The following is a 23,080-nucleotide window of genomic DNA, read 5'->3' as shown; positions in this document are numbered from 1 at the left end:
GTTTATCCTATCTTATAGGTCTAGTACTCACTTATAAATAAGTATATATCGTGTGTCTTTCTGCTCCTGTGATACCTCACTCAGGATGATCTTTTCTAGATCCTACCATTTGCCTGCAAATTTCCTGATTTTTTTTTTGTTTTTAATTGCTGAGTAGTATTCCACTGTGCAAAAGTACAACAATTTCTATATCCATTCCTCCATTGATGAACATCTAGATTGTTTCCAAATTCTGACTATTACGAATAAAGCTGCTACAAACATGGTTGAGCAAATGTCCATTCTGCCAAAAGCAAAGTACAGATTCAATGCAATTCCCATCAAAATACCAACACAAAGGCAGGGCAAGATGGCGGTGCCGGTAGGACTCTCATTCTGAGCAGCAGCAGCAGGATCAGCACAGTGACCAGCAATCAGAACTCTCGGCTATAAAACACAGTCATTGTGTTTCCCAGGTGAGAGGATACCCCATGGTGGGGGATTCAATCAGCTTTTAACTCACCCCGCTAAACCTCGGAAGAGATCCCGGTTCCACCAGACACTTGGCTGCCAGCCGCCAGCCCCAGCCCCAGCCCAGTCACAAGCCACACTATCAGAGACTGGAATTTTCAGTCAAGAGATAACCCCACGGTACAGGAAACGATTGGAACCGACCTTAGGTCACCCAGACATCCCCTGGAAAAGACTCGGGTTCCACGGGCGCCCCAGGAGCCAGCCCAGAGCCAGAACCGGGGACCCAGGCTCCTGCACAGAGCCCTGCCTGCCTGCGCACCTGAATCGCCTCATGAGATAGAACTGTGGACACCAGGGCACCAGCGAATGAGTTTCACTGTCTGGTGCAAACACACAGGGAGTGAAATGGCTGGTCTGATCTCAGAGCACTCAGCCGACACACCTACCCTGAAAAGATCTCAGGAAAATTTCCCAGTTTAGGCAGACACCCAGGCTCCAAAAGGCCGGAAAGGCAGACACAGGCAGTTTCTGCGTGACAGACAGCTGGCAGAGACTGAGCCGCCATCACTCAGCTGTGCTCCAGACACAGGCAGTTTCTGTGGCCAGCCAGCTGGGGGAGACTGAGCAGTGCTCACCAGGGCAAAAAAAAGAGACTGGGAGTCCCTGTCTCCAGAGAATCCACAGGGAAGGAAGGAAACTGTACTGACTTAAATCACCCAATCCTTCCCTAGAAAAAGTCTAGCTGACCAGTGGGGGCAAGCCGCCATCAATAAGCTGTGTTCCAGACACAGGCACAAACAGTTGCTGCACGCCAGATGTCCAACTGGGTCACAGCAGCTGATCATTAAATTTACAGCAAGAAACCCAGAAACAGGGCAGCTGTCCTCAGGACTTCCCTGGGTGAGAGGAGAACCCTCTCAACTAACAAAGACCACAGTTACCACTCAGGTCTCTATTTCTGAGGTGAGCAGCAGCAACTCCTGAAAAAACACCAGCCATCCAGGGACTATACCCAAAAAGCTGAGAAGACATCCTTGAGGAAAAAAAACAGCTTTCTGCAAAGGGGATTCTCTCCACCACAGGATCCCCAGGAACCACCAGAAAATAACCCCAAACACCTAAGATAGCACAATGGGTAGAGGCCAGCGTAAAAGCTCAAGCAACAAAAGACAGAGCAATATGGCATCTCCAGAACCCAGTTACCCAGGGGCAAGTAGCCCTGGACACCCCAGCATAACTGAAATCCAAGAAGATGACCTAACAACTATGCTCATGAAGATGATAACAGAGGAAACAAATAAGATACGTAAAGACATAGAGAAAGAAAAATTCAAACAGAATATTGCCATCTGTAAAGAAATAGAGGAAGCTGCAGCCAAACAGTTTACGGCCTTTAGAAAGGAAATGCTTAAAGCACTGAATGAAATAAAAGAAACAGAGTTGAAGGAACTAAAAGAAAAACAGGAAGGTACAATCAGACAGGTGAAGGAAGTAAACAAAACAACTCAAGACCTGAAGATAGAATTGGAAAAATTAAAGAAAACACAAATGGAGGAAATAATGGAGAGGAAGAATCTAGGGAAGAAAACAGGAACAACAGAGGTAAGCATAACCAACAGACAACAAGAGATGGAAGAAAGAATCTCAGGTGTAGAAGATACAATGAAAGAAATCGATGTATCTGTCAAAGAAAATGTTAAATCCAAAAAAGTCCTGACACAGGTCATCCAAGAAATCCAAGACAATATGAAAAGACAAAACCTAAGAATAATAGGTATAGAGGAAAAAGAAGACTCCCTTCTCCAAGGCCCAGAACATATTTTCAACAAAATCATTGAAGAAAATTTCCCCAAGGAGAGGCCAGTTAGAATACATGAGGCTTACAGAACACCCAACAAATTTGACCAGAAAAGAAAATCCTCCCACCACATAATAATCAAAACAGTAAGTACACAGAACAAAGAAAAAATACTAAAAGCTTCAAGGGAAAAAGGCCAAGTAACATATAATGGCAAACCCATTAGAATCACACCTGACTTTTCAACAGAGACTATGAAAGCCAGAAGGGCCTGGACAGATATCATGCAGACCCTAAGAGAACACAGATGTCAGCCCAGGCTACTATACCCAGCAAAATTCTCAGTCCTCATAGACAGAGAAAACAAGGTGTTCAATGACAAAAACAAATTTCAACAATGCCTACAAACAAATCCAGCATTACAGAAGACACTGGAAGGGAAAATACAACCCAGGAAAACTAGCTACATTCAAGAAAACACAGGAAATAAATAACCTCACTTCAGTAAAACAAAAAGCAACCAAGCACACAACATGATGACCACAGCCAACATCAAAATCAAGGGATCTAACAGACTCTGGTCATTAATCTCTCTCAACATCAATGGACTCAACTCTCCAATGAAAAGACACAGATTAACAGAATGGATACTTAAACAAAACCCAGCAATCTGTTGCATACAAGAAACACACCTAAGGCACAAAGATAGACATTACCTGAGGGTAAAAGGTTGGAAGACGACTTTCCAAGCAAATGGACCCAAGAAGCAAGCAGGAGTAGCCATTCTAATATCTGATAAAATAGACTTTCAACCAAAATTAATAAAAAGAGATGGGGAAGGAGACTTCATACTCATCAAAGGAAAATTCCACCAGGAAGACATCACAATCCTGAACATCTATGCCCCAAATACAAGAGCACCCACATTTGTTAAAGAAACATTGATAAAATTTAAACCACATATAGGTCCCCACACATTAATAGTGGGAGACTTCAACAACCCACTCTCAACAAAAGACAGGTCAACAAAATAGAAATTAAACAAAGAAACAATGTCTCTGAAAGAGGTCATGAATCAAATGGACCTAACAGATATTTACAGAACTTTACACCCAAACACAAAAGAATTTCCCTTCTTCTCAGCACCTCATGGAACCTTCTCCAAAATAGACCATATAGTTGGTCACAAAGCAAGCCTCAACAGATACAGGAAGATTGAAATAATCCCTTGTATCTTGTCTGATCACCATGGAATAAAGCTGGACCTCAACAATAACAGAAATAGCAAAAAGCCTACACACACATGGAAACTGAACAACTTGTTAATAAATGACAGCTGGGTCAGGGAAGAAATAAAGAAAGAAATTAAAGTCTTTCTAGGAATCAATGAAAATGAAGACACAACATACCCAAACTTATGGGACATAATGAAAGCAGTGCTAAGAGGAAAGTTCACAGCACTAAGTGCCTTCAAGAAGAAATTTGAGACAGCTCATTCAAGCAACTTAATGGCTCACTTAAAAACCCTAGAAAAAGAAGAAGCAGACACACCAAGAAGGAGTAGACAGCTGGAAATAATCAAACTCAGGGCTGAAATCAATCAATTGGAAACAAATAAAACAATTCAAAGAATCAATGAAACCAAGAGCTGGTTCTTTGAGAAAATCAACAAGATCAACAAACCCTTAGCCAAGCTAACTAAAAGGCAGAGAGACACCATCCAAATCAACAAAATCAGAAATGAAAAGGGTGACATAACTACAGACACTGAGGAAATCCAAACAATAATTAGGACTTACTTCAAAAGTCTATATGCAACAAAATTTGAAAATCTAAATGAAATGGACAATTTTCTCGATCGATTTGACTTACCAAAGCTGAATCAGGACCAGGTAAATCAATTAAATAGTCCTATATCCCCCAAAGAAATAGAAGCGGTCATCAAAAGTCTCCCGTCCAAAAAAAGCCCAGGACCAGATGGCTTCAGTGCCGAATTCTACCAGACCTTCAAAGAAGAGCTAACACCAATTCTCTTCAAAATATTCTACAAAATAGAAACAGAAGGAACATTACCAAACTCATTCTATGAAGCCACAGTCACCTTGGTACCTAAACCTCACAAACACTCAACAAAGAAAGAGAATTTCAGGCCAATCTCCCTTATGAACATTGATGCAAAAATACTTAAGAAACTGCTTGCAAACCAAATCCAAGAACACATCAAAGATATTATCCACTATGACCAAGTAGGCTTCATCCCAGGTATTCAAGGGTGGTTCAATATATGGAAATCCATCAATGTGATCCACCATATTAAAAAACTGAAAGAAAAAAAACACATGATAATCTCCCTAGATGCTGAAAAAACATTTGACAAAATACAACATCCATTCATGTTTAAAGTATTGGAGATATCAGGGATACAAGGCACATATCTAAACATAGTAAAGGTGATATACAGCAAGCCTATAGCCAACATCAAACTAAACAGAGAGAAACTTAAAGCAATCCCACTAAAATCAGGGACAAGACAAGGCTGCCCACTTTCTCCATATCTCTTCAACACAGTTCTGGAAGTCTTGCTAGAGCAATAAGACAGTTGAAGGAGAGCAAGGGGATACAGATTGGAAAATAAGAATTCAAATTATCACTCTTTGCAGATGATATGATAGTATACATGAGTGACCCCAAAAACTCTACCAGGGAACTCCTACAGCTGATAAACACCTTCACCAAAGTGGCTGGATACAAAATTAACTAAAAAAAATCAGTAGCACTCCTGTATACAAAAGACAAAAGGGCTGAGAAAGAAATTAGGGAAACAACACCCTTCACAATAGCCACAAATGACATAAAGTACCTTGGTGTAACCCTAACCAAGCAAGTCAAAGACTTGTATGAAAAAAAATTTCAAGTCTCTGAAGAAAGAATTAGAAGATATGAGAAGATGTAAAGATCTCCCATGCTGATGGCTTGGCAGGATTAACAGAGTAAAAATGGCCATCTTACCAAAAGCAATCTACAGATTTAATGCAATTCCCATCAAATTGCCAACACAATTCTTTACAGACTTGGAAAGAAAAATTCTCAACTTCGTATGGAATAACAAGAAACCCAGAATTGCTAAAACAATCCTCTACAATGAAAGATCTTCTGGAGGTATCTCCATCCCTGATCTCAAGCTGTACTATAGAGCAACAGTTATAAAAACTGCATGGTACTGGCATAGAAACAGAATGGTGGATCAATGGAACCGAACAGAAGACCCAGAAATAAACCCACACACTTATGGATACCTGATTTTTGACAAAGGTGCCAAAACCATACAATGGAAAAAAGATAGCATCTTCAACAAATGGTGCTGGTCTAACTGGATGTCTACATGTAGAAAAATGAAAATAGATCCATACTTATCACCCTGCACAAAACTGAAGTCCAAGTGGATCAAAGACCTCAACATAAAACCAGACACATTAAATCAGGTAGAAAAAAAAAGTGGGGAATACCCTAGAACTCATTGGTACAGGAGAGAACTTCCTGAACAGAACACCAACAGCACAGACTCTGAGAGCAACAATCAATAAATGGGACCTCACGAAACTGAAAAGCTTCTGTAAAGCAAAGGATACTGTCATCAAAACAAAGCGACTGCGTACTGATTGGGAAAGAATCTTCACCAACCCTTTATCTGACAGATGACTGATATACAGTATATATAAAGAATTAAAGAAGCTGAAAAGCAGCAAAACAAGTATTCCACTTAAAAAAACGGGGAACAGAGCTAAACAGAGAACTCTCTGTAGAGGATTATCAAATGGCAGAGAAGCATTTAAAGAAATGCTCAACCTCATTAACCATTAGGGAAATGCAAATCAAAACAACCCTGAGATTTCACCTTACACCCATCAGAATGGCCAAGATGAAAAACTCAAGTGACAACACACGCTGGAGAGGTTGTGGAGAAAGGGGAACCCTCCTCCACTGCTGGTAGGAATGTAAACTTGTACAACCACCCTAGAAATCAATCTGGCACTTTCTCAGACAACTAGGAATAGCACTTCCTCAAGATCCAGCCATACCACTCCTAGGCATATATCCAAAAGAGGCTCAATTACACAAAAAGGACATTTGCTCAACCATGTTTGTAGCTGCTTTATTTGTAATAGCCAAAAGCTGGAAACAGCCCAGATGCCCCTCAACTGAAGAATGGATGCAGAAATTGTGATATATCTATACAATGGAGCATTACTCAGCAATGAAAAATAAGGAAATCATGAAATTTGCAGGTAAATGGTGGGACCTGGTAAGGATCATCCTGAGTGATTTGTCACAGAAGCAAAAAGACACACACGGTATATACTCACTCATATAAACATACAACATAGGATAAACCCACTAAAATAGGTACATCTAAACAAACTAAGCAAAAGAGAGGACCCTAACTAAAATGCTCAATCCCCATCCTGAAAGGCAAAGAGGATGGACATCAAAAGAAGAAGAAAACAGGAAACAACCTAGGAACCTGCTACAGAGGGCCTCTGAAAGCCAGAAGAAGAAAACAGGAAACAATCTAGGAACCTGCCACAGAGGGCATCTGAAAGCCTCTGCCCTGCAGACTGTCAAAACAGATGCTGAGCCTGATGGCCAACTGGCGGGTAGAGTGAATGGAATTTTATGTAAGTAGTGGGAAATAGCAAGAGCTGGAGAGGACAGGAACCCCACAAGGCGAGCAACAGAACAAGAAAATTTGAACACAGTGAACTTCCCAAAGACTCATACTCCAACCAAGGACTATTCATGGAGATAACCTAGAACCCCTGCACAGACGTAGCCCATGGCAATTTAGTGTCCAGGTTGCTTACATAATGATGGGAAGAGGGACTGCTTCTGACATAAACTGATGGGCCTGCTCTTTGATCACCTCCCCCTGAGGGGGGAGCAGCCTTACCAGGCCACAGAAGAAGACAATGCAGCCATTCCTGATGTGATCTGATAGACTAAGATCAGAAGGAAGGAGAGGAGGACCTCCCCTATCAGTGGACTTGGGGAGGAGCATGCATGCAGAAAGGTGAGGTAGGGTTGGATCGGGAGGGGAGGAGGGAGGGACTTATGGGGGGGATACAAAATGAATAAAGTATAATTAGTAATAATAATAATAAAAAGAAATAAATTAATTAATTAATAAATAAAAAAGAAAAAATACCAACACAATTCTTTACAGACCTTGAACGAAAAATTATCAACGTCATATGAAGAAACAACAACAACAACAAAACAGAATTTCCACAGCAATCATGTATAACAGATCATCTGGATGTATTTCCATTCCTGATCTCAAGCTATTTGCAGAGCAATAGTAATAAAAACTGTATGGTATTGGCATGGAAGCAGAAAGGTGGATCAATGGAACAGAATAGAAGATCCAGAAATAAACCCACACATCTATGAATACTTGATTTTTGACAAAGAAGCCACCACCATACAATGGAAAAAAGACAGCATCTTCAACAAATGGTGCTGGTCCAACTGGATGTCTACATGCAGAAAAATTAAAATAGATCCATATTTATCACCCTGCACAAAACTACTTTTCTTTTAATGATAAACAGTTATAATCTCTGTCAGCTTTGCTGTGTGAAGAGGCTGGGTAGAGATACAAAAATCTCTTCGTTGGTACAGAAAAGATAACTCAGCTGGTAAAATGCTTTCTCAGCAAGTGACGCCCTGAGTTTGATCCCCAACATACAGGTGAAAATCCAGACACAGTCTGTAATCCTGTAACTGGAGGGATTAGAAGGTGGAGCCCGATGAAACATTGGTCAACTAACATGATTCTGTAAGATTCAAGTTCAATGAGAGATCTTGTCTCAAAACTAAAGGAGCATCCTGATATCAACATCTGGCTTCCGTATGTACACACACAAATTATGGTGGGGCCTTGTCAGTATTGTTTATACATATACAGTCTCCTGTACTCTATGAATCTGACTTTTTAATTCTTCCTTACCCAACTTTTTTCTCATTAGCTTTTTTATACAATACATTTTAGCATATTCTTTCTTTTTTCTCAGTTCCTTCCAGATCTTCCCCACCATCCTACCCATCTAACCTCATGTTCTCCTTCTGAAACAAAAAAAAAAAAAAAAAATGAAAACACCCAAATCAAAACTTACCAAAACAAAAGCACACATAATAATTAGAGTCCATTTTGGTGGACCAACTACTCCTGAGTACAGTGGCTACCCCGGAGTGTGGTTGATACACCTAGTGTTACTCAAAAAAAAAAAAAAAAAAAAAAAAAAAATTTTTTTCTTCTCCCAGATGGTATCAGTTGTATACAGCTTCTTGGTTAGGAGTAGAACTTGGGGCTTTCATCTGCCTTGAACTTATATAAGTCTTATAGGTATTGTCACAGTGAGTTATATTAACATCAGCCCTGTTGTGTCTGTAAACATTTGTTTCCTGGGCCATCCATATCTTCTGGTTCTTACAGTCTTTCAGCTTCCTTTTCCACATAGATCCCTGAGTCTGGAGGGGCATTTCACTTAGGAATGAGTATTCAGAGTATCTCATTTTCTGCACATTATCCAATTGTGGGTTTCTGGGCTAATTATCATCTACTGCAAGAAGCGTCTATGGTGAGATCTGAATGATACACTGATTTATAGGTATGGCAATATGATATTAGTAGCAATTTTATTGTTATGTTCCTTTGGCAGAATAATAGTAGTATGTTTGCTTATAGACCAAAATGACCTGTCTAGTCTCAGATTCTTGACCATTTTGGCAGTATTAGTTATGGAGTCCATTTCATGAAGTGTGCCTTAAATTCAATAAGAAATTTGTTGTCTACTCTAATAATATACACGAAATATTTACATATTATTTTAAGGAGTTAATGGAAAACATAAGTCATATACACTTATCAAGTTAAAATACACATTACTATTAGGATAGCAGGAGGGGACTAGAGAGATGGTTCAGAGTTTAAGAGCAGTGGCTGATCTTCCAAAGGGCCTAAGTTCAATTTTCAGCAGCCACCTGGTGGCTTATAACCATCTGTAATGAGATCTGATGTTCTCTTCTTGCCTGGAGACACACATGCAGGGAGAACACTGTATAAAAAAACAAACAAATAAATAAATCTTTAACAAAAGAAGAGAGCAGGAGGTAGATAGAATGGCTCTCCACTGGCACTCTGTGTGATGGGTATATAAATGTGGAGGTTCCACTATAATTTAATAGATATAAATAATTTTAATGGAATATTTATTCTTTATATCTTACTTTCATCCCTTTATTTGACTTGTTCTAATAACATTGTACTCAGTCTTAATTGTTACAGAACATTGAGTATTCACAGTCAGTGGAGTAGCTAAGTGGGAAGGTTCCAGCAGTGCAAGTCCTGTATAAATCATCAAAAGCATCTGGGTTGGTTCAGGATTCTGGCTATTACAAATACAGCTGCTATAAACACAGTTAAGCAAATGTCCTCATAGAATGGCTGGCTATCTTTTGGGTATATGCCTAGAAGCGGTATAGCTGGATCTTGAGGGAACACTATTCCTAATTTTCTGAGAAAGCACCAGATTGATTTACAAAGTGGTTGTACAAGTTTATATTCCCACCAGCAATGGAGGAGGGTTCCCCATTCTCCATATCCTCTCCAGCATGCATCATCCCTTGAGATTTTAATATTTTTAATTTTTATTTTTATTAATTTCAGTTTATTCATTTTGTATCCCAGCTGTAGCCCCTCCCCTAAACCCTCCCAAATCCCACCTTCCCTCCCTCTTCTTCTGCTATGCCCCTCCCCCAGTCCAGTGATACTGAAGGTCCTCCTCCCCTTCCATCTGACCTTAGTATATCAAGTCTCATCAGGACTGACTTCTTTGTCCTCCTTTGTGGACTGGTAAGGCTGCTCCCCACTCAGGTGGAGGTGATCAAAGAGACAGCCCATGAGTTCATGTCAGAGAAGGTCCCTGTTCCTATTATTGGGGAACCCTCTTGGACACTGAGCTGCTATGGGCTACTTCTGTGCAGGGGTCCTAAGTTATATTCATGCATGGTCCTTGCTTGGAAAGTCAGTCTCAGAAAATACCCCAGTGCCCAGATTTTTTTGGTTCTGTTGCTCTCCTTGTGCAGCTCCTGTCCTTTCCATGTCTTTCTATCTCCCCTTCTTTCATAAGATTCCTTGCACTCTGCGAAAAGTTTGGCTATGAATTTCAGCATATGTTTTGATACCAGGGAACAGGACAGGAGTTTATCACAGAGGGCCTCTGACTCTACCCAGCAGGGTATCAAAACATATGCTGAGAATAATTTTTTATTATTATCATTTCTTACAATTTATTCAATTTGTATTATGGCTGTGGCCCCTCCCTAGTCTCCTCCCAATCCTACCTTGCCTCCTTCTTCTCCCCTTATGCCCCTCCCCCAGTCCACTGATAGGGGTGCTCTTCCTCCCCTTTCATTTGATCCTAGCTTATCAGGTCTCATCAGGATTGCTTGCATTGTCTTCCTCTGTGGCCTGGCAAGGCTGAACCACCCAAGGCAAGCTGATCAGAGAGCCTGCCTCTTAATTCTTTTTTTTTTTTTTTAATTTTAATTTTTCTTTTTAGTTACATTTTGTTAACTCTGTGTCCCAGCTGTATCCTGCTCCCTCATTCCCTCCCCAACCCCACACTCCCTCCCTCATCTCCTCCCTGCCCCTTTCTAAGTCTACTGATAGGAGAGGACCTCCTCCCCTTTCATTTGACCCCTGTTTTATCAGGTATCTTCAGGGCTGGCTGCAAAGTCTTCCTCTGTGGCCTAACAGGACTGTTCTTCCCCTGGGGGGGTGGGTGTCAAAGAGTCTGCCCTTGAGATCCTGTAATTCTTACTAGAGAAAGCCCATGCTTTCCTTACCTGGGAACCCACTTGGAGACTGAGGCTATGGGCTACATCTGAGCTGGGGTTTTAGGTCCTCTCCATGTATTGTCCTTGGTTGGGTTATCAGTCTCTGCTGGGCCTCCACTGCTCAGTTTTTTCCCATTGTTGGTCCCCTTTTGGAGCTCCTGTTCTTTCCAGGTTTTTCTACCTCACTTTTCTTTCATAAGATTCCTTGTAGTCTGCCCAAAGGTTGGCTGAGTCTCTGCCTCTATGTCTATACCTCGATCAGTAGAGCCTTTCAGAGGACATCTGTGCTGGGCTCTTGTCCTGTTCCCTGTCCTCTGCTTCCTTTGTCTATTCCATTGTTTAAATTTACCACACTCTCTGTATCCATTCCTCCATTGATAGAGGGCCAATATCCAGAATATATAAAGAACTGAAGAAGTTAAACCCCAGCAAAACAATTAATCCAATTTAAAAATGGGGGACAGAGCTAAACAGAGAATTATCAACAGAGGAATATCGAATGGTAGAGAAACACTTAAAAAAATGTTCAACATCCTTAGTTGTTAGGGAAATGCAAATCAAAACAACCCTGAGATTTTACTTTAAATCCATCAGAATAGCTAAGTTTAAAAACTCAAGGGATGATGCATGCTGGAGAGGATTTGGAGAAAGGGGAACCCTTTCCATTGCTGGTGGGAATGTAAACTTGTACAACTACCTTGGAAATCTCAGAAAATTGGAATAATGCTACCTCAAGATCCAGCAATACCACTCCTACGCACATACCCAAAAGATGTCCCACGATTCAATAAGGCCATTTGCTCAACTATGATCATAGCAACTTTATTTGTAATAGCCAGAATCTGGAAACAACCCAGATGTTCCTCAACGGAGGAATGGATAGAGAAGTTGTGGTACATTTACCCAATGGAATATTACTCAGCAATTAAAAACAAGGAAATCATGAAATTTGCAGGCAAATGGTAGGAAATAGAAAAGATCATCTTGAGTGAGGTAACCCAGAAGCAGAAAACACACATGATATACACTCACTCGTAAGTGGATATTAGCCATATACTACAGGATAAACATACTAAAATACATACTACTAAAGAAGCTAAAGAATAAGGAGGACCCTAGGGAAGATGCTCAGTCCTCATTCAGAAGGATAAACACGGTAGACATCGGAAGTAGGAGAAGAACAGTATAGAAATCTTCCACAGGGAACTTCTGGAAGACTCTACCCACCAGGGTATCCAAGGAGATATTGAGACTCATAGCCAAACTTTGGGCAGAGTGCAGGAATCCTTATGGAATAAGAGGGAGATAGAAAGACCTGGAGAGGACAGAAACTCTACAATGAGATTAACAAAACCAAAACACTTGGGCCCAGGGTGGCCTGCAGAGACAGATACTCCAACCAAAGACCATGCATAAAGAGAACCTAGATCCCCTGTTCAAAGGAATCCCACTGGTTGCTCAGTTTCCAAGTGAGTTACCTAGTAAGGGGTATAGGGGCTGTCTCTCACATGAACTCATTAGCAGGATCTTTGATCACCTCCCCCTGGGGGTGGAGCCTTTCCAGGCCACAGAGGAAGATGATGCAGCCAGCCTTGATGAGATCTGATAAGCTAGGGTCAGATAGAAGGGGAAGAAGACCTCCCCTATCAGGGGACTAAGGAAAGAACATAGGGGGAGAAGAAGGAGGGTGGGTAGGACTGGAAGGAGATGAGGCAGGGGACTGCAGTGGGGATACAAAGTGAATAAATTGTAATAAATAAATATATAAATAAATAAAATGTTGAAAAATCATCAACTCTTCAATGATCTTTCATCTTCTCACTTGTGAAATATCCTTATCACAGTACCTTTATCACATGTTTGTTAAGCATACAAAGGCTGAGACAGTGTCTGAAACCTGCTAAGTAAATGAGGAGAGATGCGATTACCAATTCTCCAAGAATTTCAAGATTGTGGAAAAGTAGATGAAGTCAAATTCTACAAAAAAAAAAATTGTAGGAATTATCTATTTTATTCTTTTATAGTTAGTACAAATGCAAGAGGAGAAATTTTGCATGTGATGGAATCATACCCTTGAGAAATCTGAAATAGATAAAAGATAAAGAAGCTGAAAGCTGAACTTGTGATTCTTTTTTTTTATTTGAGTATAATCTTTTTATTTAGTTTTTTAGTTTTTTTACTTTACACCCCAAGGGTGCCCCATCCTTCCTTTTCTCCAAGTGTCCCCTTTTCTTCCTTCCCCCTTCATCTCACCCTTTCCCCCCAGAAAAGGAGAGTTCTCCCCCATACCTTATCAATTCTCCCCAACATATCAAGTCACAACACGACTGAGCATATCCTCCTCCTCTGAGGCAGCAAGGCAGCACTGCCAGGGGGAAGTGATCCAAAAGCAGGCAATAGAGTCTCTGTTAGAAAGAGCCCCTTCCCTCCACTCTCCAGGTGACCCACATGAAGACCAAGCTGCCTATCAGCCACATGTTTGCAGGGGGCCTAGGTCCAGACCACCCATGCTACTTAGTTGACATCTCAGTCTCTGTAAGCCCCCATGGAACTTGGTTAATTCTCTTTATTGGTCTTCTTGTGAGGTTCCTGTCCCTCCACATCCTTCCATTTCCCCCCCAACACTTCCACAGGCTCCTTGGAGCTCCTCCCCATGCTTGACTGCAAGTCCCAGAATCTGTCTTCCGCTGGCTGGAGTATCCCAGAGGACAGTTAGGCTCCTGTCTGCAAGCATAGCAGAGCATCATTAATAATGTCAGGAGCTGGCTTTCACATGGAGTAGGTCTCAGGTTGAACCAATTAATGGCTGACATTCCCTCAATCTTTGTGCCCTCTTTATCTCTGCACTTCTTGTAGGCAGGGTAATTTTTGGCTCACAGGTTTTCTTGGTAGGTTGTTGTTCCCCTCCTTCTACTAGTCCTGCTTGGAACAGAGGTGCTTACTTCAGTCTTCATGTACCCCCTTTTAGGAGAGAGATAATATCTAAAACATACAAAGAACTTAAGAATTTAAACATCAACAAATCAAATAATCCAATTAAAAATGGAATACAGAGCTAAAGCAAGAATGCACAACAGAGGACACTCAAATGACTGAAAAGTACTTAAAGAAATGTTCACTGTCCTTAGCCATCAGAGAAATGAAAATGAAAATGGCTCCATCTTACACCAATAACAATGGCTAATATAAAAAACTCAAGTGATAGTACATGCTGGCGAGGATATGGAGAAAGAAGAACACTTCTCCTTTGGTGGTGGGAGTCCAAACTTGTATAACCTCCCTGGAAATCAATTTGGCACTTTCTCAGAAAATTGGAAATAGTTCTACCTCAAGACCCAGCCATACCACTCCTGGGCATATACCCAAAGGACATTTGCTCAACTATCTTCGTAGCGGCTTTATTCATAATAGCCAGAACCTGGAAACAACCTAGATGTTCCTCAATGGAAGAATGGATACAGAAATTGTGGTACATTTACACAATGGCATACTACTCATCTATTAAAAACAATGAAATCATGAAAACTTCAGGCAGATGGATGGAACTAGAAATGATCATCCGAAGTGAGGTAACACAGACCAAGAAAGATGTACGTGGTGTGTACACACTTATAAGCAGATATTAGACCTATATTACTACATACTACAATCCACAGACCCAAACAAGGAAGCCTAAAGGGAGGTGCCTGAATGTGACTCAAAAGGGGGCATAGAATAAACAGCAGAAGTGGATGAGGAGATGGAATGGTGAGAGGAAGAAGAGTGGGGATCAGATATGGGGAGAAAAGGGTTGTGAGGTGAGAAAGCTGGGAACAAGAAGGGAGATGGAAGAGAGACCTCTCTTTGTCAAGCTAGAGTTCTGTGACAGGGTAGGCTACTGAAAAATATGGATGTGAACTTGTGATTCTTAATGAATCTTTTCTTTTTATACTTAAGAGCAGAAATGTGCCAGATAGAAGAGGAAGTGAGTTGAGACACTGAAGTTATAGGAACAGGGATGTGCAGCTAAGAAACCTGTGATCTACAATAGTAACTTGCCTTCATGATTTATTGCTGTAGAAAATGGCGCAAATGTTATGGGAACTAAGATATCACAAGACAAAAGAATTTGTTATGCCCAACTGTGTATGTACTATATTTTGTTTACAGAAATATTATTGGGCAACTGTCTACATAAGTCATAAAGGTGAGTGTTTCCATTTTTAATCTGGTTGATTAGAATGTCTAGTTTAATTTTATTTTTGTACTCAATAATTTTCTTAAAGAAAGAATGTAGTATCAAGCCAACTCCTAAAGTCTACCATTCCACCCATACATTACTGTATTTCTCAGTGCTCATCAAAGAAGCTCCTTGTGGCAGTTTACAATTAACACAGATACTTGCAACTGGTCAACATGCAAAAAGTGATAGATTGTTGAGTGCTCTGCTTTAAATGGGTCATTTTTTAGTTTTAATATTTATTCTTTATTCACTATTTATTCATTATATATACTGATTGAAGCCCCTTCCTCAGCTCCCCCTAGTCCCACTCTCCCTCCCTCTCCCCCCATTCCCTTCCCCTAGTCCACTTACAGGGGAAGTTCTCGACTATTGCTATTTGCCTATAGTTTGTTAAGTCTCATCAGGACTGCCTGGATCCTCTTCTTCCTTCGCCTGGTAAGACGGCACCATCAGGCGAATGATGAAACACCTCAGCCTCCAAATGGGATATAATTTTATTTTTCACACAACTTCCTTCCACGGCTCAGGGATCATGACAGAAGAGGGGTTGGAAATATTGTAAAACCCAGAGCAGTGGATGGCTACATCAAGAGAGTGAATTTTACAACAACATGGCAGTCGCATAAATAAACTGATAGCAGCTGTGACTACATGCCAAAGTCATGCACAAGATCAAGCTAGACAAAATCCCAGCAAGGAATGTGGAGGAGATCAGGAATTTGCAGTTCTGGTTGAGGAGCTATTAACAACTGAAGGCTTTTGATAGAAGACTATATATTTGTATTTATATAGTTATAGTTATATAGATAGTTATATATATGATGTATCAGAAAAGATTATGTGCATTCAGTGTGGTAAGATAGCATCTTAAATAAATGAGATTGGGAATATTGAATATTAATTCAAATCCAAATGGGTCAAGACTTAAAAATAAGAGCTGATACCCTGAAATGCAAGAATAAGAAGTAGGATGCACATTTCAACTTACAGACAAAAATAATTCAGTTATAAATAGGATTTTCTGTAGCTCAAAAGATAAAACCAACAAGTGACACGCAGAATTTCATTAAAATAAAAACTTTCTGCACAGCATCTGACACCAACAGTAAAGTGAAGAGCAGCCCATAGAATTGGAAAAAATGCCTATGCTATGCATAGATTTGACAGATTTGTCTCTGGAAAACATGCAGAACAAGAAAAGAAAGAAAGAAAGAAAGAAAGAAAGAAAGAAAGAAAGAAAAAAGGAAGAAAGAAAGAAAGAAAGAAAGAGAGAGAGAGAAAGAAAGAAAGAAAGAAAGAAAGAAAACTTAAACTAAACACCAAAAAGAATTAAGTTAAAAATGTAGAGTTCAGGAATGGAAAAAATAAATGAAAATGCTAAAAAAAAAAAAAAAGTCTATAGAACTGAATGGAGAGCTTTCAAAAGATGAAATATAAATAACTAAGACTAATAAATATTTTAACAAGCTTTCATGATCCATAGCAATCAAGGAAATATATGCAAAAGAAAAAGGCAGACAATAACAAGTGATGTGGGGAAGGAAGAAAACGTATTTACTGTTGGTGGGAATGCAAACTGAAGCAGTCCCACTGGAAATCATTGTGGAGTTTTCACAGAAAGCTAGAAATACATCTACTTGTTCAGACAAGCTTTATCACTCCTGTACATACCCTAAGGACTCTATGTCTGACTACAGAGAACATCATCCATTTTATTCACTTTTAATGATGTTCCATTCATTATAGCTAAGAAATTAAGACACCCTCATTGTCCATAAACTGATGAATATATAATAAAAACATAGTATGAACAATTTAAAATTTTCAGCTGTAAAGAAAAATAAGTTAATGATATTTGTAGGCTAATAGATAGAACTGTAAGAAAGCAGATGGAGAGAGGTAACCCAGACCAAGAAAGAAATATATACATACATATATACATAATATATACATCTGTCCTCATTTGTGCATTCTAGTTTTGAACCCTATGTGTATATAACTGATAATTGATAATAGAGTCTTCTCTCATACAATACATCCTGACCACTGTTTCCCCTCCCTCCATTCCTCCCAACTGCTCCCTCCCTCCCCTTTTCCCGAGATCCACTCACCTTCCATTTCCCTCCAAAAGGAGCAGGACTCTAAGAGTCAACAACCAAACAACAAAACAAGACACAGTAAGACAAGACCTCATCTCCAGGCTGGACAAGACAACCCAATGGGCGTAAAAGAGTCTCTAAGAGCACAAAAAAATAGTCAGAGAGACACCCATTCCCACTGTTAGGAGTCTCACAAAAACACCAAGCTAACAGCCCTAACACACATGCAAAGAAGCTGGTACAGACCCAGGCAGGACACATGCTTAATGCGTCAGTCTCTGTGAGTCTGTATGAGCACTGCCTGCATAGTTGATTCAGTGGGTCATATTCTCCTGATTTCCTCCATCCCCTCCGACTCCTACTGCCTTTCCTCCCCCTCTTCCAAGGGGTGAACTTATTGAGACTTCCAACTTAGATTCTCTGTATAATATGTGGCTGTGGGTCTCTGCAGTCACTCCTATCTGCTGCCAGAGGAAGCCTCTCTCAAGAAGGCACTGATCTGTGAGTATAGAAGAATATCATTAGGATTCATTTTATTGATTTTTTTTTTTTTTTGGCCAGTCTTGTTTGGTTCTACCCTAGGTCTCTTGGCTCTCCAGTCTTTGGTTTGTGGTTATCCAGGCCATATCCGGCATGGGCTCTTTCTCATGGAGTAGAGTGGGCCTTAAGTTAAACCAGATATTGGTTGGTCACTCTCACAAGTTCTGTGCCACCATTGCCTCAGCACATCTTACACACAGGACAGATTACTGTAGGTCAAAGTTTTGTGGTTGGGTTGGTGTTCAGTTTTCTCTTTCAGTAGCCTGCAGAGTAACTTCCCACACAAAAGAGACTAGGAGATAGGGCTGAAGGCTCTAGGCATGCACCAGCTTGACAACTCTGCATTTAATGAGCTCTGTGAATGTGGTCTTAGGCAAAGTTGACCCTGCCAGATTTTGGAAAGAGATCTGTGCTAGCACAGGTCTGGGTTTCTTGGGGGTCTCCACAGAACTTTGTCACTCAAAAACTTGGCAAAATGCAGCTCCAGCCCACCACTGGAAGCCTCGAGTGGCTACAACAGATCGCCAGTTCAGATTAGGTAGCTTTATTTCTAGGATGCATCACTAGGGGCACCCTCATAGATTGAAGAAGTTTCCACTGCCATAGGTTTTCACACAACCACCACCACCAAATGGCCCCTATTTCCAGTTGTCTCATCCAGAACTACACCCCCAAACCCACCTGATCCTTTCTGTTCCTGTCCCCACCTGCCAGCAGTCCATTTGAAAGATCTATTCTATTTACCCTACTCAGGGAGATCCATGCATTCTCCATGGATTCTTCATTATATAACTTCTCTGGGTCTGTGGATTGTAAATTGATTATCATTTTCTTCATAGCTGATATCCACTGATAAAGGAGTACATACCATATTTGCCATTCAGGGTCTGGGTTACTTCATTCAGGATTAATTTTTTTCTAGTTGTATCAGTTTGCCTGCAAGTTTCATGATTTCTTTTAACAGCTGAGTATTACTCATTGTTTAAGTGTTCCACATTTTCTTTTTTTTAATAAAATAGTAAATGAAATCTATTTAAAAACATTTAAATTATTATAATTTGTTCTTATAAACAGCTGTCTGTATTTGAACATTTAAATATTATTTTTAAATTTTCATGCAAATTGATTTGTGAAAAACATCAGTTTTTAAAGTGTAATGAATACTAAATACAACATCTATTTTTAAAATTTTCTGCATTAAATGCTCATACCCTTGGCTCTTTTGTATTTGATTTATCACATGTACAGAGCAAATGTGAATAATTCATTCTGCTCTTGCTCTGGATCCAGAAACCCTCTAGATGTGTCTGCTACATACAGTTCAGAATTTACAGTCGTATGACTTTGTGAAAGTCTGCTAGCCTTCTGTGTCTCAGTGAGCAATACTTACAAAGTTCAGGGCAGGGTAGGTAATTCACACAGGGAATTTGATGTTTCTAGAAAAGGACAAAATTGGCTGATGTATCAAGATTAATATGTATATGAAATAGTTTTAATAATTATGGTCATTATGATCAGTAATTACTGAAATAAAATGTAAAGTTGAAAAGTATACCATTCCTAAGTAAAACAAAACAAAACAAACAAACATTTTTGTACTCTTGTACTCTCACACAACTTGATAGGATATAGTAAGTTTCAAACTTGTGTCCAGGGAGGGCTTCTCCCACTGAGCAGCTCAGAGCCCTTCAAGAGCCTATCCAACTGCAGACACCTGTCAGATGAGCACTGGTGAGGCTTCGGGTTGCTTCAAATGCTGCATGCTTCCGTCGCCTTGATTTTCAACATATCAATTCTTTTTTCTCTTCTTGGGACCAGACATTTTGATTAACACCATTTTTTTTCTTTTTTTGTCCAAAGATCAGTAATATATATAAAGTTGTTTTCCTTGTTTCTGTAGGCCGTTTTCCCCACTAACACTGTAAATCTTTCCAAGTCTTCTCCTGAGATTCTTTTTTTTTAATATTTTTTTATTTTATTTTATTTTTCTTGTTAGTTACATTTTGTTAACTCTGTATCTCGCTCCCTCATTCCCTCCCCAATCCCACCATCCCTCCCTGATCTCCTCCCTGCCCCTTTCCAAGTCCACTGATAGGGAAGGACCTCCTCCCCTTTCATTTGATCCTGTTTTATCAGGTATCTTCAGGACTGGCTGCAAAGTCCTCCTCTGTGGCCTAACATTACTGCTCCTCCCTTGAGGGGTGGGGAGGTCAAAGAGCCTGCCATTGAGTTACTGTTAGAAATAATCCCTGTTCCCCTTACTATGTGAAACCAATTGGTTATGTGCTCGGATGGGCCACATTTGAGCAGAGGTTCTAGGTTATATCCATTCATGGTCTTTGGTTGAGTGTCAGTCTCAGAAAAGACCCTGTGCCAGATATATTTGGTCCTTGAGGAGCTCCTATCCTTTCCATATCATACTAACTCCCCTTCTTTCCTATGATTCCCTGCACTCTGCCAAAGGTTTGGTCTTGAGTCTTAGCATCTGCTTTGAAACACTGCTAGGTAGTCTTTCAGATGCCTTCTGCAGTAGACTCCTGTCATATGATCAATGCACATCCCATTTGTCTTTCTAAATGAGGACTGATCATCTTACCCTGTGTCCGCTTTCTTGATTATCTTCTTTAGATGTATAGATTTTATTATGTTTATCATATCTTGGAGGTCTATATAAGCAAGTATATACCATGTTTGTCTTTCTCCTTCTGGGATACTTCACTCAGAATGATCTTTTCTAGATGCCACAATTTGCCTGCAAATTTCATGATTTCCTCTGTTTTGATTGCTGAGTAGTATTCCATTGTGTAAAAATACCACAATTTCTGTACCCATTCCTCCGTTAATGGATATCTGGATTGTTTCTAGGTTCTGGCTATTACAAATAAAGCTGCTATAAACATGGTTGAGCAAATATCCCTGTTGTGTACTTGAGCAAATTTTGGGTATATACCTAGCAGAGGTATAGCTGGGTCTTGAGGAAGCACTATTCCTAATTTTCAGAGAAAGCGCCAGATAAACTTCCAGAGTGGTTGTAACAGTTTACATTCCCACCAGCAGTGGAGGAGGATTCCCCTTTCTCCACAACCTCTTCAGCATCTGTTGTCACTTAAGTTTATCATTTTGGCCATTCTGATGGGTGTAAGGTGAAATCTCAGGGTCATTTTTATTTGCATTTCTCTAATGGGTAATGAGGTTGAGCATTTCTTTAAGTGTTTCTCTGCCATTCAATATTCCTCTATTGAGAATTCTGGTTAGCTCTGTTCCCCATTTTTTAACTGGATTACTTGGTTTGTTACTTTTCAGCTTCTTTAGTTTTTTATATATACTGGCTATTAGTCCTCTGTCAGATAAAGGGTTGGTGAAGATTCTTTCCCAGTCTGTAGGCAGTCGTTTATTTTGATGATGGTGTCCTTTGCTTTACAGAAGCTTTTCAGTTTCATGAGGTCCCATTTATTGATTGTTGCTCTTAGAGCCTGTGCTGTTGGTGTTCTGTTCAGGAAGTTGTCTCCTGTACCAATGAGTTCTAGGCTGTTACCCACTTTTTCTTCTGATTTAGCGTAGCTGGTTTTATGTTGAGGTCTTTGATCCACTTGGACTTTAGTTTTGTGCGGTGTGATAAATATGGATGTACTTTCATTTTTCTGCATGTACACATCCAGTTGGTCCAGCACCATTTGTTGAAGATGGTGTCTTTTTTCCATTCAATGGTTTTGGCTTCTTTGTCAAAAATCGAGTATTCATAGGTGTGTGGGTTTATTTCTGGGTCATCTATGCAGTTTCATTGATCCTCCTTTCTGTTTTTATGACAATACCATGCAGTTTTTATTACTATTGCTTTGTAGTACAGCTTGAGATCGGGGATGGAGATACCTCCAGATGATCTGTTGTTGTACAGGGTTGTTTTGGAGATTCTGGGTTTTCTGTTTCTCCATATGAAGCTGAGAATCTTTCTTTTAAGGTCTGTAAAGAATTGAGTTGGTATTTTGATGGGAATTGTGTTAGACTGGGAATCTGTAGATTGCTTTTGGCAGGATGGCCATTTTCACAATGTTGATCCTACCAATCCATGAGCAAGGGAGATCTTTCCATCTTCTGAGATCTTCTTCAATTTCTTTCTTAAGTGACCTGAAGTTTTTTCTCAAACAGGTCTTTCACTTGCTTGGTTAGTTTCACCCCAAGGTACTTTATGCTATCAGGTACCACATTTTCTTTATTCATTCTTCCCTTGAGGGACACATAGGATGTTTCCAGTTTCTGGATATTGTGAATAAAGCCACAATGAACATAGCTGAGCATACCTGCCCTTGTTGTACGTAGTATTGAGCATTCTTTGGGTATATGTCCAAGAGTGGCATAGCTGGATATTGAAGTAGATCAATTCCCAATCTTCTGAGGAAATGCTACACTGATTTCTATCATGGCTGTACCAGTTTAGACTCCCACCAGCAATGGAGGAGTGTTCCCCTAGCTTTACATCCTCCCCATACATAAGTTTTCACTTGTGTCATAGACCTTGGCCATTCTGACAGATGTAAGATGGAATCTCATAGTTGTTTGTATTTGCATTTTTCTAATGGCTACATTGTTGAACATCTCTTTAAGCATTTCTCAGCCACATGAAACTTACTATTATATAAACTTTCAAAGTAAGTACACCTACAAGAAAAGAGTTTAAAAGGTCCTAGTATACAAGGAAAATCATGCTCCTTTCAGAGAGTACTGATTCTCAAATAAAAAGCCCCATGGCAGGTATGGGAGAGCTCCTTCAGAGGTGGTGGTCAGGGGCTTGCAGAGATCCCATTAAAAGTACAGATGATTGCCTACCAGAGTCTGATGGTAAGATTACTTTGTGGAAGACACTCATAAGACATGGAGAATCAAACTGGTGCTGGCCAGGAAGCTGGCTCCCAGATGTCTTGATCCATGTACAGAATATGCTTTCCTGAACAGCTCTCCATTCCAAATAAAGGGGCATTAGATTTCCTATCTCACTCTGACTGACTGGTTTTAGAAGTTTCACATAACTTGAGTTGGAATTAAGTGTTCAACTGTTCAGGAAAACACCCATAA

General features: G+C 40.1%; 1 long non-coding RNA gene across 1 annotated transcript in view; it reads right to left on the bottom strand.

Annotated features, from left to right (window-relative positions):
* Positions 1–23,080, bottom strand: part of LOC132652175 (uncharacterized) — a 51,708-nt gene that overhangs the window by 3,980 nt on the left and 24,648 nt on the right. The window lies entirely within an intron of this gene.

Source organism: Meriones unguiculatus, chromosome 2 (genome assembly GCF_030254825.1).
Source record: "Meriones unguiculatus strain TT.TT164.6M chromosome 2, Bangor_MerUng_6.1, whole genome shotgun sequence".
NCBI lineage: Eukaryota > Metazoa > Chordata > Mammalia > Rodentia > Muridae > Meriones > Meriones unguiculatus.
Note: the sequence above shows the minus strand (reverse complement) of the source record. Positions and strands in the feature narration are given on the sequence as shown.